The 16,079-nt window shown below is 42.4% G+C and overlaps 1 protein-coding gene across 2 annotated transcripts in view; it reads right to left on the bottom strand.

Moving 5' to 3' along the window:
• Positions 1 to 16,079, bottom strand: part of SLC4A4 (solute carrier family 4 member 4) — a 236,799-nt gene that overhangs the window by 215,421 nt on the left and 5,299 nt on the right. Inside the window, exons 1-2 of one of the 2 annotated variants that reach the window (XM_055797671.1) lie at positions 5,386 to 5,491; positions 3,403 to 3,546 (exon numbers count right to left, since the gene is read on the bottom strand). The exons of the other annotated variant lie outside the window; for it this stretch is intronic. The gene's annotated coding sequence lies outside the window, so the exon portion shown is untranslated. Of the gene's footprint in view, positions 1 to 3,402; positions 3,547 to 5,385; positions 5,492 to 16,079 lie in introns of those variants that run through there. 2 annotated transcript variants of the gene reach the window in all.

Genomic DNA, 16,079 nt, shown 5'->3' with positions numbered 1-16,079 from the left:
AGTAACGGCGTTTCCCAAATTAGTTTTAAGCTGTTTTCCTAGATCTGCTTTAAGTTATTTTTGACTTAACAGTACTAAAGGATGTGTTAAAGGCTGAAATACGCCTTAAATATTTACGGGCTTTATATTTACTACAGATCCTAGGCCTCCTATATATATGTGCCAGCACCTCCATTTAATGATAAACATAATCAGCATTCAGACAGGAAGAGTTTATACATAACCCAAGTTATTAAATCAAAGTTATCACATTAAGTTATAGGTTTCTTTCTTTTTTTAATGGGGTGTTATAATATTATGCAAGGAAGACAGCTTTCATGTTGCTAAGTTGGGGAGTTTATCTACTAAAACAGAGTCACTAAATATCCCATGAGGAAGAGGTCATTCTTAAATGCAGTTGGCCACAAATTAAACACAGTCAACAAGGAAATTCTAACAGTTTGGTGAGAATGCTCTGCATCACACTTACATAAATACACTTAAGCTTGTTTTTAAATGCCAGTCTGATCCTCAAAAAGAGGCAGTTATGAGGTCTTCATCACATAAGTAAATTCAAAGTTAACTCTGGGCTGAGTTAAAAACAGAAAGCAAAATCAGCTATTAGGATTTAAAGTCACTTTCATCACTGTATTTCTATATTCTTTGTCTACATTTCAGGCTGTAATTTCATATTAGAAGATACCAGCTGCTGAAAGCAAACTTCAGCATAGTACTTCATCCTTCCTAAACCCATCCTGCTGCTCATTCCCTGGAGACCTTTCTCATGCTTTTCTTTGCTATTCTTGCGGTCAAAGCTCAGCAAGCAAGCAGGAATTTGGGCAGAAGAATTTTCCTGCACGCAGCTTACACTGCAGAAATACCCGCATTAACCTTCCCAACAACCCTCATATGCACTTAGGCATAGCAGAGTGATTCCCAGCTATGTTATTTCTATTCATGCTTTTTGCCCAAGTGTTTACTAATCTGGGAGAGCAAGGCCAACATGGGCAGAAGTAGAGGAAGGCCTGTAACGATCCCTGTCCTGCATGGCTGGCATCACACTCCTTTCCCTACTTGGGATTAGCATGTCATTTGTCCATGCATCAGCTTTTCCCACCCAGTGTCTCCGGGCAGCTGTCAGTGGCTCTTCCCACCCAGGAGGTGGATCACTCCACTGCTGGGATGACTATCTAATGATAGGCACTCGCAGCTGGCATGCTGTTGGAATCCCACAACAGAACTATAATAAGCACCGGGCATGACTAAACGTGAAGCGCCGTCTACTTTTGCAGTGGCATCGTGCCATAACCCATATGTGATCAAGAATTTTTGAAAAATGTGACCCACATCCTCTTTCACTTCCTTACCCCTCTACCAGCAGCATCTCCTAACCCACACAGCTCCCTCTAGCCAGCAACCCAAGTGGCTTTAGGAAGCCGTATTGTACAGCACGCATGCCCTTCCTGCCAGGACAGGGAGACAGAGACGCGTGGCCCAGAACCAGCACATCATGATGCACCCTGGCTAAGAAAGGAAAGGAGCAGGGCAAGGAAAGCAGGTTTACTTTCTCAGTGTTACCTTCCATACACTAACTAAACGTGAGACAACTTGAAATTCCGTCACTAGAAGCTAGAGTGAGCTCATTGCTATGTAGCTGATCCTGCCCTAAAGTGAAATCAGCATTTCTGCTTGGCTGAGCAGAATCTTTATTATCCCGCTGCCACTCTGAACACACCGTATTTCAAAATTTTTCCCACAGTAACTTTAAGGCACTCTCTCCCATAGACACGCTAACTTCATTTGCAAGGTCACAGAAGGCATAGTGACAAGAACACCTGTAGCCAAAATCTTTCATTTGAGACCGGAGAAAACAAAGTGAGTCGGTAAGTAACAAAACAATACTGCTTGTACCACTAAGCACTGCTCTTAAGCCATGTTTTGTCCAAGTGCCACCAAGCAGGCAAAATAGCTGGCAACACACTCTAAAAAGCAGAAAGAGAGTGACACCTTGCACCATCTAATCACTTTCAGCTATATTATCAGCCCTCTGGCTATCACTAGCTCCTAATAACTTTCCTAAATCTTTGCACAGACATGAACAAGGAAAACTTCGAGTAGTCAGTCAGGAATTTTTAAAAAGGAATGCCAGGACTGTGAGCTGAAAAGGCAGAGTTAGCTCTTCCTTGAATGCCAGGGGGCATAACAGCCACAGGTGACATCCTCTACAGCTTTTGCAGAGAGAAAACAAAGTGCTGGAAGCTTAACTGCATCTGAAGCACTCCATCTCAGGCCATGAGCTAGTCCCAAATTCCGGCAGTAAACGCTTACACTCTGTCTTCTCAGCTTTCACAAACACCCTTTGGATTCAAGTAACTTGGAAATAGTTATCCAAACTGGTGGACCAGGAGGAAAAAAAATTAAAAAAAGAAAAAAAAAAAAAGAGGCAGCAAGTCAGTCTTTACACTAAGACATTCTGCAACTTGATTTTACAATCCAGAGGTCACAACAGTCAGTATTCAAAAACTTTGCAGAAAGTGGTAATGAAACACACACATGCACGTACATAGGCATACATACACAGATACATACTCTTTTTATGAGAACAGCAACAAAACAAAGGAAGAAATTGTTCCTTTCTGAAGTCACACAGAGTTTACTAAAACTGGATTTTGGAAGCAGTCCAGTGCTACTCTCTGCATCTGAAAGAACTCCATGCCTTAAACATACACAGTATGTCAGAAACACTACTTTAATTTTCCTTTTAACTCCTAACCAAGCAGGCAATTAGCAATGGTCCTATTTTAAATGCATGGTAAAAGGCAGATAAAATGACATAAAATGGCCTGTTTAAGACAGAGGAAGCCCAAAGCTCAAGTCAAACAATGCACTTGATTTATTTAATTTTTTTTACATCGATAGGTTTTGAAGAAGTGTCTTCCCCTTCTTTATTTCTAACAAGAAAAAAAAAAAAGACAGACCCTTTAAGCTATCCCAGATCACGCACCTGGAAGCAATGGTACTCAAAAGCACTAATCATATTTTAAAAAAAAAAACAACTCTTGACCAACATCTTTGTCACAACACTAGAGCAAACTACATTTTGAAATCTTTCCGCTAAAAAGCACTTTCCTTCAGGACACTGCCTCAAACCATCACCTAGAGCCAAATGGAATCACATGGTCCTACTTTGAATCCTCACTCTGTGCAATCAAGCCCTGAGCCTAACAGCATTTGCCTCAGCAGATCTGAGGCTCAAACTCTGCAATTCCACTCCTCCAGGCCAAAAGGAGGAATGAAGTCAGACCATGCACGTCTTCACAGAGCCGAGTATCGCATTTCCCTGAAAAGCTTCTGGTTTGATCTCAGTAACTTCAGAAGCTGTACACACACATAGTTTTTTCTTCAGGACTTACTACTCCCTACCTCTGAAAAGCTTGTGTGTAGACTCCCTCCTACGGTGCACGGGTACACGCACTCGCTCATGCTCGCTGGGATAAACACAACTTCTGACTTCTCCTTCCTTTTTAACTATTCATTGCTCCTTTGATTTTCAGGTGAGCAGCTTATCTGAAATAAAAATTTACATCTCAGTGGAAGCTCAAAGACATCAGTTTAAACTAAACCCTTACCCTACTACCTGTCAGGCTTGGGGGTTTTATCCAGATTGGTGGTGGTGGTAACTTGTTTGCTCACCGTCCTATAGCCTTCATGAATACAGCTCCCAAATGCTCACAAGTAGCCAAGGTACTTTAGCTTTCCCTTCTTGACCAAGAGACATGACTTTCTCATAAAATGATACAAAGATGTTATACATGAGCACCATGCTTGCCATTCTCAAATGCCAGATACTTAACTTTTAAAACTAGTTTTCTAGTGGATTTCCCTAGGAACAGGTCATGTCTCTTAAGTAACCAGTTTTTATGCCGGTCAACCACAAGACAACAGCACCATCCAGCGGCCCCTGCCTCAGCCAACGCCTTCCAGGGCTATGAATTAATTCCGAGTACCATTCCAAGGGGCATCCACCTTGTGAGGCTTTCTCAGAAATACCGAAGTACTTCAACTCCCTCAGTTTCAATTGGGCAGGTTATTTCCCTGAGAAAGTGGGGCTTCATTTCCACAGGGGATAAACCCCACCAACGCAAATAACCACAAATGATGGTAATTTTCAGACATTTTAGGAGTCTCTTGTTTTCAGTCAGCATTTAAATCACTTTCCACAAATATCCCTTCCATATTCTCCTGTGGCCGGGACCTTCAAACCATTACTTAATACAGGTCATTCTACCAAAAAGTTCCTATATCTAAGAGCTGGCACACTTCCTCAGCAGTCTCCAAGCAAGAGTTTTGGAAAGAGAACCACACAGGAGTCCCTGACCACGGTGTTTTATATTCTTCGATGAAAATACCAAGAATAATCAGATAATGGAGTCAAACGTTTGTGAGCCACCTGCAATCAGTAGTAGGGCTGTGTATCAGTATGACTCGTTATTAAGTAACATGTAAACAAAAAGTTTTGGCAAAAAATCCCCTATCATTTATGTTATGCATTAATAGTCGTTTACATCAGAAAACCAAACCATGCAACATCAGGTATCTCCTCACATTGCGTGATTCCATAGCTGCAAGCTTTACAGAATCCAGCGCTGACCAAGAACCTAAGTCCGTGTTAAAATGTACATTCCTAACTAGAAACAAACTTAAGAAAACAGCAAACCAGACAGCTTCTGACAGTTCTGAGGTGTCAGCCGCTCCCTTCATCATTGCAGGCCACTGGTCTGAAACCTGTTGGTGACTAAGGGACCTCCACACTTAAGAGGTTAAGAGCTAAAGGGCTCCTCAAACAAGGAATTTCCAATCTGCTGGTCCTGGAGCACTTCAGATCACCAAAGATCTTAACCACTCTCACCTCAAGACAGAGAGCAACACAGTAATTTTCAGATGACACTCCTCAGGTTTGCGGTATAAACTGTCCCTTTTTTACTGTGGGACAGTACAATCCTTTGAGATCAATCTGGTTTGGGCATTCACTAGATTGCTTGGGAGCTGGGACCAAAAATTCTAAGGAGTCTGTATCCAAGCTCTGGTCATTCGTCAGCTGGGGATCACACCTAGCATTCCAGCACACCTTAGCTGTTACCTGAAACCATAGTACAAAGGGACTTTTTTAAACAGCAGCATTCCCATGAGTTCCCATCTCGCTACACGTTCTCAGGAGACCACCTATGGCTAACTATTTCTGGGACTTTTTGTTCCAAAGCTTAGACTTCATCAGTGGGACATCTCCTTTCTCTGAGGCAAGTTTCATTTGAGGTCACCCAGTCCTCTCCCTGCTGAACCCTACACACTGTTTTTGCAAAACAGCAATTCCAGCTTGCTTATGCTGCTCTACTTTCTAAAATTTACCTGGGACAAAGGGTTATCTCTCTGATCTTTTCATGGGTGATGTAACAACACGTTGAAGGAAGATCACTGTTAGACTAAATTCCTCCCAGGTGTCTTATAATTATAAAGCAACAGTCACAGGGCTGTAGCAATAAAAGAAGAGAGGTTAGCTTTAGTTAGCTGAGCCAAAAGACAATTTAAAAAAAAAGAAAAAAGCCAAATGGCAGTTGTATAAAAAGCAGGAATAAACACTGTACACCCTTGTTACAGAAAGAACTGGCATGATCTCATCTCAAAAGGGATTTAGGTGCTTAATTGCCTCTGCAACCAATTCAAACATTCAAAATTCCTGAGTCTGAAGTGCAGATTTAATAATAAAATGTTCTTTTACCTACCAGAAAGACTGTTTTAAAAGTCAACTGTAATTAAATGCTGACAGGTCTCTGAGCTAAAACCTTTTGTAACAGTAGCACGGACACAGTGTCCCACTGTTAACATCACATTTTACACTCTGCAGGGACCAGTTTCCCTTTTCTTCTGCGGCATTACTCAGGCATGGAACAACCCAAGAATCTAATCCCGCTTTCCTTTAGGTTCACAGGACCACAGAGGTTCCTCCTACAGGATATTTTCCCACCAGTCTCTAAGCCATGGCACACTTACTCAGTCTGCAGCCAAATCCCAAACACACTGCAGGATGTCCCTTTACCTTGACACTAGAGAACCAGTTTATGGTTTACCTCTCTTCCCGTCACATAACCATGAGCTGGAAGTGCCCAACCGAAATATTAAGTCATGTGTACAGCTGAAGCACACATTGGTTATGGATCGGACAGAAAGAAACGACGGCAGCTGTTGCTGGGGGCTTCCTCCATTACCTTTGATGCATTTCTGCTCTTTCTTTGTACTTCTGGAATAAGTCACCTTCCAGCTTTACAGCAGCAGATGCTGGAGGACTGCAAGAGTCTCAGATACTGCCAGCCATACCAGGAGCTGTACAGATGCCTATGACAAATAAAAGAGAGTATTTATATTGTGCTCAGAGGCCTCTTAAAGGGCCCATGGCCAAACTGCAGGGGAAAAAAAAAAAAAAAAAAAAAAAAAAAAAAGGACTCAGTTGCCAGCTGAGCCAGGCTTCGGCTTAAAACTCCTCTCTATTAGTTGTGCAGGCCCTGGGGCTCTGCTAGAGGTGGATTCCCATCAGGACACCAAACCAGCTTATTATCACAGAGCAAAAAGTTCTTTTTCTCTCTGTGGCCAAGACAAGCAACTGTGGGACTTGATGAAGGCAATTAGATCATTATTGTGTCAGAACCACTGGGCTTCTGCTGCTACCTATCCTTGCTTATACAGCAAATACCACACACACCCCCATTTCTCAACGGGTAGGAAAGGGAGGAAGGACTCTCAAGGGGATGGATGAAATCAAGTGGTCGTGCCACTAGAACTTCAAGAGCGACCAAGGCTATTTGGCTATCATTAAAGCATCAGATTAGCCAGTCCATTCCTCAAGCACACTCATCCGAGAAAAGAGGAAGTAAAAGAAAAAAAGACAAGCCCTAAGGCCGCAGTAACCAACTGGAACAAAAACCCACCACAAAGCACATGCATGTGCCCAAAACTGTTCAGCCTGTGGCCGAGTCTGGGAAACCCAGAAGCTGAGCACCAAGGACAATTCTCAGAAGGATCAGTACAGCAGTATGGGAACGATTTTCAGGAGTTAGCCTCCTTCCACTCAGAGCACATTCTGACAGCCCTTCCCTACATAGCCCAGCCCACCAAGGCTACAGAGAACAAGCCAATCCTGTCACCCATCTCCAGCATCCTCAACAAACAATTTGGCTGCAAGGCCCAGTTTGCTGAAGCTCTCAAATGTTTGCTTAAGGAGTGACCACCAACCAAAACCAAGAGTTATCTTCTGGCTTAAGAGTTACTGCCAGGCTTCCCAATCTCATTGCCTTACTCAAGCTCCCTCTCCTAAAGCCGAGCTTCCCTACTCCTGCCTGCTACGCACAACACCCGGGGCAGGCTGCCTGGCAAGCTCCAGGCGTGAAGCCTTACAGCATACAGAGAGGGGGGGAAAGGGGGGGACGTGAGCATTTAACCATTATCAGAGTGCCCTCTTTGAACCACAAAGATAGCACACATCACCGTAGCTCACCAGAGCATAAGAATGGACAGTATATGGCAGTACTAGCATGGAAACTTGCAGCAAACAGTCTGGCATTCAAAAAAACCACAAGATTTATGTCTTAGGTTAGGACTGACCAAACAGGAATATGCCGATCCAGCCTCCTTAGCTTGCAGCAATGCAGCTCCAGAGCTTAATCATATATTCACATAGCAAGCGAACAAAGGCATCCATAGCCCAAACAGGAGTGCAAGGCAGTTGCAAAGGGCCCAGGGCACAACTGCCACCCTCCACAGCTGGCGCAGTTCACATTCACACAATACACTAGGTGCTTCTGAGGCTTTCAGCTCAGGGGGCCTGGGTAAACAGCTTAGCTTGCTTTCCATTTTTCCTTTTCACCTAGGGATACCTTAAACTCAGTTTGATAAACCCCAAAGCTCTAAATAACCTCAGAATGACTTTCTGCTTCAGTCCTCTCCTGTGGCAATGGCCTGGGTATACAGCCATGCTTTCACTACTACGCTGGGTACCCCAATTACCTCCATTCCACATCTGTAAGGCAAAACTGCCTCTACGTAACAGCTTTTTTTCCTCACTAGAGCGCCGGTACAACAGAGGGTATACCAGACTCTCAGACTAACTGCATGTGTCGATGACATTGTAGAAAAGTCCAGATAGGTTGCTGCCTGAGCAGGGGAGGGGTGGCACCAGGAGTAGACATGTACAATGGCACCCGCTGGTTCCCAGTCATCTGAGATGGGCACGAGTTGTCCAGGCTTTTACAGAGAAAACATTCAGAGAATCTTTCTGCATAAGAAAACCAAAACCCATAGCCCATGTACTAAGAGATTACAGGAAAGGCAACCATGAGACAGCAAAAACTGAAACCATAATTAGCTGTTATGATTACTGAGTAGTAACTATGTTATGTGTGGTCACAGCGCAATACTCAGCGTTTGGAATCACTGACTGACTACAAGCCCTGTCTAGATGCTGCAGGCACATTTTTTCAGAAGCACTGCAATACCTAGAAGTTTCTTCCAAAGCCCATGCAGAATGTGGCAAAAATCTGTCAGGGGCTCAACAGGCACTGTCAGGCAGGAAGCATTTCTGAAAGCCCAGGCAACTTCACCTTATGTGCTCACACAGAAGCTATGCTCCTTTGCAAATCTAAGCATCACTGAGACAACAGTTTACACAGAGAGGTGTCAAGAAAGTGAGGTGATACCCCCTGATGACGCAGGGGCACAGGATTAAGCCCCAATCACACAGAGTCCTCAAGAAAGACTAAAGAATGATCCTGAACTGTGCTAGGGTAGGTGGAGTCAGAGACAGAAATGAAATTAAGCATGTTAACACAGGCTGCATTTTTCTTCTTAAGACAGATAAGGAGAGTGCTAGAGGGCTCTCAGCAGGGAAAAAAATACAACTGGCTTCGAAAAGTTGTGAAATTTTTGCCTATTTCCAACCAGCTGCCTCAGTGATGGGAAAGGATGAGCAATTGTTCCTGGACTGGGAGGGGGGGGAAAAAAAATCAGCTTTCCCAAATCATTATGGAAAATAAACCCAACAAGAAGTCATACAAAAGCATGAGCTGCCCAACAAACCTCAAATGACATGGTCAACTTGATGAGAACCTAGTAGAAGGAAATCCCTTTTGCTCCTTTCTAGCTGGTACCCAAGCATCTAGTAGAGCTAATAGGGAGTTACACGAGTCCCAATTACATCATTTTATCTGTGCCAAGTAGAAGGAAAAAAAAATCTTTTGTGAGGGAGGGCTCAGTAAGTCTCTTGGCAGAGTCCCCACTTGAAACCATAAAATATTTAGATATAACCCCTTTGATCCCAGAAGGCTAAACTCCACAAAGATGTCAAGCAAAGCCAACAAGTCATGGAAATCAAAGCAAATGCTGAAGGATTGAGGAGGATGGAGCTGCAGAAAAAGATTACAAAGGCCACAGGCTGCCTTTGTAACAAAAAAGGAAAATTCAACTTCTTGACAGATCCAATATTGACCAATTGACTGTGCCAATAGTAAATTCTGTGCTACAAGCATGTGAGAAACTAGTTCACTCACGCCAATGTACAATCAGGCCAAAATACTACTAGTTACTGTTTCGATGGAGCCTGTTCTATCAAAAGAAATCCACAGTTCAGCAAAGCTACTCTTAAGTTCTTAAATTAAACCTTTTAGTGACTCTACTGCCTCTGAACTTGCTCTTTCGGTCACTCAAAAGACATTTATCTAACTCACACAGCATTCAGCTTTAAACAAACAAACAGATGAACACCGATAAACAATTTAATTAGAATACTGCTACAAATCACTGGAGATGGGGTTTCTGCAACAATATGCCAGGGGCAACAAGCAGAGTGCTGTGGTAAGCAATTTGTAAGAGTAGTTAGGACACAACAAGAAATCAGAAATGGGCTGGGGTGGAGGTTTTCACTAGCCTCTAGAGAGACTACCCACTCGACATGAATTCTAAGCAAATCCATTAATTACAAGGAAGTCGTAACACCTTCTTCCTTTTTCTTAGGTAACATCTAAACATACAGAGTTCCTTACTGACAGGAGAAAAGCAAAGAGCTCTAGGGTAAAATGGAACTCCAAGTATTATACATATACATATTTCAGAAACAAAGGCAATTCTCCATATTATTTATATTTGCAGTGTATTTTATATTGCAGTATCTCTATAACACTGTTTTCATATTCCTAAAATCAGTTTTTTCAAAGCTGTAAGAATCAGCCCAATTCTGTCCCTTATGATGTCACTGCTTGACAAGTGACATGAAGTGGGGGACATCAACTGTCTCACAAAACAGAAGTTCAGACACATGCTCTCTTCAAGAAGCTGTGTTAAACATCTCATTTATCCATCTCCCATCACTGACTTTTTAAAAAACTGAATACACTTATTCTTAAACCCAGGAGAATTAAAATATCAAGTAGAAAAAAGAGAAAAAACACACAACTCTTACCCAAAGCACAATACAAATACTTCAAATTGTACGAGTGTCAGAGCAAACCACCACTCTAACCTCTTTCATTAAACATTTACACAGACAGCTCATCTGCGTATCTCATTCTCAAGCAAACAAATCGAAGTTTGGAGTCAGATGTGTTTAGCTGGATTAGAAATCACTTTCCCTTTCACCCTTCCAAATTAAAGACATGAAACAGAGATAAGAAAGGCTCAAAAGCACTGTCAAGTTTCGGACCAAAAATTACTTTTCTTAGTCCTTTCTGAGCATGTTCTCCTGACTAGGAGATGCTATTAGAAAAATCAAACAAACACACACTAACTTGATGGGTTTCTCCTTGATGATACGCTACATGCCAGGAAAAAAACAAAACAAAACAAACCTCATGCTCTTACAACATGTGCTTAACTAAGACCTAGTTCAAATAAATAGCTTTGCCCAGACCTTTACACTGAGGCCAGGTCTATGCTGTGGGCTAACCATCAATAGCTTTACCTTGCTTTATGGCAGCAAAGGGCTTGTCAGGTGAGTGTAGCCCTTCCTGGTGAAAACACAATCTTGCTATAAGAGCTTACTCCCGTCTTCCTAGGCAAAACCTGCACCGACAGATCTTTTCAAAAGAAACAACTGTGCCAGCAGAAGACGCAAGACAAAAATGCCTGCCAGATTTGTAATGGCCTCCTTCATTCTTTAACCTATGCTTATTTGGCAAAGGAAAAAATATCAGTAGTTCCCCTTCAAAGCACCTCTTATTCACTAAGTCTACCAAGGGTGTAAACACCTGACCCAACTAGACCACTGGAGCACCTAGCCCCTTTAAAACTGATTCTTCCTACTCGCATAATGCTCTAGTACCGCCATTGTCCTATCATCTCCAGTGTCCAGAGGCGGAGCTGATATGGTAGAGTGTGATCAACTACATCGCCACGGTAGGATTACAGCAAGTCTCCTTAGCCCCATCAGCCATCATCTATAAGGAGCAAAACACCAAGTACTTCCCTTTGTACGTGGCCCAGGGCACACAAACCTTCTACACAGGCACAGAGGGAGAAGCAAAGACATTAAAATTTCTCAAGGGACTTACCCTTGCCTTTTCTTTCTGCCACTGTTGCTCCCTCAATTGTCTAGCACGCAGGAGCCAGAACAAAGGCTTTGCCATGTCACTGGCAAGGCAGGAACTCGGCACCCACCTGCTCTCTGAATGCTGAAGTTTTGGCAATGGCTCAAGGTAACAGAGGTTAGCTGCACAGATCATTCCAGCTGTAGCAGTACCAGCATTACCTTAAACTGCATTCCATCTCTGTTTCCTTCTATCAGGTACGGGATGTAAACTTGATATAGTGATAGCTCTTCAAGCGTGTCCAAGTGGCACTTTCCACTTATCTGTATTGTTGTCAACTACACAAAAGCAGATCAATTTTTATCCTTCTCTTCTTTAACAACAACAACAAACCTCATGGCCAAACAGACCTTTTATTTCAAACCTGGAAGTAAAATTTCACCAATCAATTTCCTTCTAACATCTATAAATCTACTTGGTCTAGTCTCTGCTTGACTCATTCACTCAGCGTGTTACGTGACACATTCTGTTTTATTCAGGTCATTGCCCATTCCCACCCCTCGCTCAGTCATTTCAATAAGGAACACAGTAAAGTCCAAAGCAATAGTTCAAGTTCAAAACAGATTTTGTTCTCATCTGTGATGCCCAAGGTCACACAGGAAATGGACAAGCCACTCCACACTGTCTCAGCTTAGTACTCTTTAAAAAGGGGGGGATACTACTACTTTATTTGTAAAGCACTGTCACATTAGCAGATGGCAGTCTTAGGAACTCCTTAATTTAGGTTTCAAAACCATTTTTTGAGCTCAGCTTTGTTACTGTAATAAAATCACACACTCTTTACAAATATATGGAACACCTCCTAACTAGTATAAGGCATGTTTCACTAGTAATCTATATAGGCAGCATGTAGACGATACACTTGGCTTACTTGGACTGTACCATTTCACTGTTCCTTAGAACACCTTCAGGGCATTAAAGTAAGACATTCCTAAAGTATTTACTTTCCCCATTTCTGGTTTAAGGGTCACGTAGTTTTCCACATGCACAGTAAAAATACTTACCAATTCCACCACTTTTGACACAACTAATTCCCCTTCTCCCAGAAAATGCCCAACTAGTAGTAATGGTCTACAACACCAACTCTGAGCTGCAGGCTGCAGACTCCTGAGGCTGCGGGTCAAAGGATTTGCAAAAGCTAACAGAGAAATGGGGCCTTCTCTCAGGAAGCTTACATTGGTTCCATAAAAGTATATCCCACCTCTAAAAGCAGTCTAAACCAGAACTAAGAGCCGCTAGTCCACAAGTTCCAAATCTGCCAGCCATCACGGACCTCTCAAAAAAACCAAGAGCCTTCATTTTGGCCACCAAGGGACAAAAAATACCATCCTGTGGGTGCGATTCTCCTCTCTCATCACTCGCACAAAGCAGAAGCAAGCTGATGAAATGTTACTGTGGCAAAAAGAATGTCTGCATCATACACTGCTGCTGAAGCAGAAACAGCGCATGCTTTCCTGCTGACAGCACAGCCCCACTCGCCCCAACTGGTGCGCGCAAGTCACCCGAGTCTGATTTCCCAAGACTCTTGCTGGATTGTGCATGCTACAGAGATCTTAATGGACTCCATTTAGCAATAGCCTACTTCAAAGCTAGCCTGCAAATACCTCAATCTCACCCTGGATTACAGCATAGCTATTTCCTGTAAAGACAGAAAGCTTCTCCATCTCTGATTTCTGTTTCTTGGTTTGATTTTTGTGAAACTATTTTGAAATGAAGCTTCAATAATGAACACGAGCCAAAAATTTAGTCCAGGGCATCTCGTTCTCTCTCATATCCTGCCAGACAAAAAATACTGTAAAGGCCGTATCATTAAGAAGAGAATCAGCTCTACCATATGAGTATCTCCCTTTCCAACATCTGTCTGCACCTCCAGCTTGTGGGATCGAACAGGAACACTTTTAGCAGGATTGCCCCTGGACCATTCGTCAGTCTTTCTGAAATCAGTAAACAACTTGTCTCTGTATGAAAGCCTACAGATTCTTAAAAAGAAATCAATACATAAAATACCTGGCCTAGCACAACTAAGACTGTACCCTAGAGAGTACATTAGATTTGCTGAATACCATGGAGACAGTCTAGATTTACAATGCGTCACGACAAAATCAGATTAATCACAAAGTATTCTAAACCTAGCATGTTACTTACTGTTAGCATATTTAACTTCAGCCTGAGCTGGACTCATTTTCCAATTTAACCTTAGTGTGCGATATTGGCTATCACTAAAGGCTTTATTTGCCTCTTCCTTGCACCCAGCTTTTTCTCACTCCATTCTTCTTGTTGAACGGTTACCAGCCTTTCATATCACCCACCTTGCCTCCGCTGCACCAAAACTCTTAAACTAACCAGTTATTCTTCAACCCATACATTCTCCATCTTACCCTTTTTCAGGAGAGGACAGGTATTATCATCAAGCACATATCAGCAGCAAACATCTCCTGGTCACTAGTTTACTTAAGATTGACAGCACCTCATCGCTGTTATCTGGACCCCCTGCTACCAGGGCTGATTACACCACCTTTTGAAGCAATTCCTCATCTTTCAAGGTTCTTAAATTTGTAGTCTCTTTCCATTGCTACAGACAAAAGTTTGCAGAAATCGTATCAGTAGAACTCTTTAAGTGCAGTCCCCTTTTTCCATGTCAGTTGACAACTCCCACGCAAGTATTCCACCCTTTACTTTTCCCATATGACTGTTTCTTGCAGCATCAAGCATCACTTATGGAGACCACATCCTGGCTCCTGCTAGTCTTACATCTTACTCAAGTAAAAAGGTATACTCATTCATTACCTGTTTACATCTTACTTTTCATTTCAGGTATATCTATGCATTCATTATGTCCAGGCTCATAACAAAATTTCTTTCGCTTAAACATGTCTCAACTCCCTCTCTTTAAAATACAGCAACTAAGAACTTGCCTCTAGCCCCTTCCCCCCTCCCCAACTACTCATGCAGCAGTTAAAAGGTTAAAAATACAGAACAAATCTTAAGGCACTCCTTGCTATCAGCAGTGCAGGTGCTACCAATGAGTCATGCTCAGAAAAGCAACCTGTCCAAGACCACATGATTCAGCAACAGTCAACACTAGAACCAAGGACTTTGAAATACTAACGCTTTGTTATTATTTCAAATTAAAGCTGATTTTACAAACATTAAACATGTCCCCTTAAAACAAACAAAACTAACCAAAAATAACCATAAAACCAAACTACATACAGCCATAATAGCCATTGTTTAACCAGTACCGTGATCTTGCAAGTCTTAACATAGGTCAGAGACAGCACTGAAAAAAAAAAAAGTGGAAATTAAACTGGGGGTCACAGCAGTGCCCAAACCCAAGGGTGTTCATGAAGAAACCTGCAGGGTAGATACCCCAAAACCTAAAGCACAGTATTTTCATTTGTCTGTACTCACCTACAACGCTATGCCACAGCTGAGGTTTTCTGCTAAATAAGGAAAGCAAACTGCATTTTATACAGCCTTAACACGTTATTCAGTGTATGATACACAAAATATGCTGGTAGCTCATTAAGTTAACAGGATTCATCACAACTGACTTTGAGAAACACGGCAGAAAGGCAGAATGTTAGGAAAAACCTTGCTAGTAACATTAGCTGCTAGGCTTTCTTGTCTAGAAATCCATACACCAAGCTGGCCACAGGAGAGAAAAATTGAAGAAATACAGCTTTCTTTATCTCAAATAAGGGGGGGCGGGGGGAGAGACACTTTGCATGGAGTAACGCTTGGGGGGGAAAATCAAGTTACTTGCCATGTTCAATAAACACAGTGCTCCCTTAAAAAGAGACTATAAAGACTTTTAGTAAAATTTACCAACAAACAAAAAAACCCCAAACAGAACACCCTGAAATCAAGAAGCAGAAGTGGAAATCTGTACTTACATTAAGAGGCTGAGAATTCTAGTATGAACATCTACTTTCAAGACCCTAGAGAAAGGCAACGTCATTCAGTGGACATGCTATTCCAGCCAGCAGGAAACGGTGTAGGACAGATCTAATCCCTTGCAGAAATGTCTTCAAAGATCTAAACCAACTACAGCTACCCACGGCAACCATCAGTACAGTAACAGCCAATAGTTTAGCCTAATTACATAGGCTCAGACTGCAGGAGCTCAGGAGATAAAACGACAGACAGAGCAGTGTGGGTATCAGCACCCAATGCATATGCTGTTGTAAGTTAATGAAACACAAAGGGTTCAGTCCAGCTGCAGAAGGAGAATCAGGTTATATTCCGTGATATATCAGGTGCTAGAGACAAGCAGAGCAGAACATGCAAACAAAACCCCCTCAAAGACAGCACAACAAATATGGAGACAAAGCCCTGACAAAAAGCAACTAAAAGGAGGACTTTGCAGATCCAGAGACCTTCAGTCCCTGCTCCACAGAAAGCAGTCAGAGAATTGCCACATTTTCAGCAATGCTTTCTGACCTACTGCCAACATGACTCCAACTGGATTGTAAA

The sequence above is a fragment of the Falco peregrinus genome, chromosome 2 (genome assembly GCF_023634155.1).
Source record: "Falco peregrinus isolate bFalPer1 chromosome 2, bFalPer1.pri, whole genome shotgun sequence".
NCBI lineage: Eukaryota > Metazoa > Chordata > Aves > Falconiformes > Falconidae > Falco > Falco peregrinus.
Note: the sequence above shows the minus strand (reverse complement) of the source record. Positions and strands in the feature narration are given on the sequence as shown.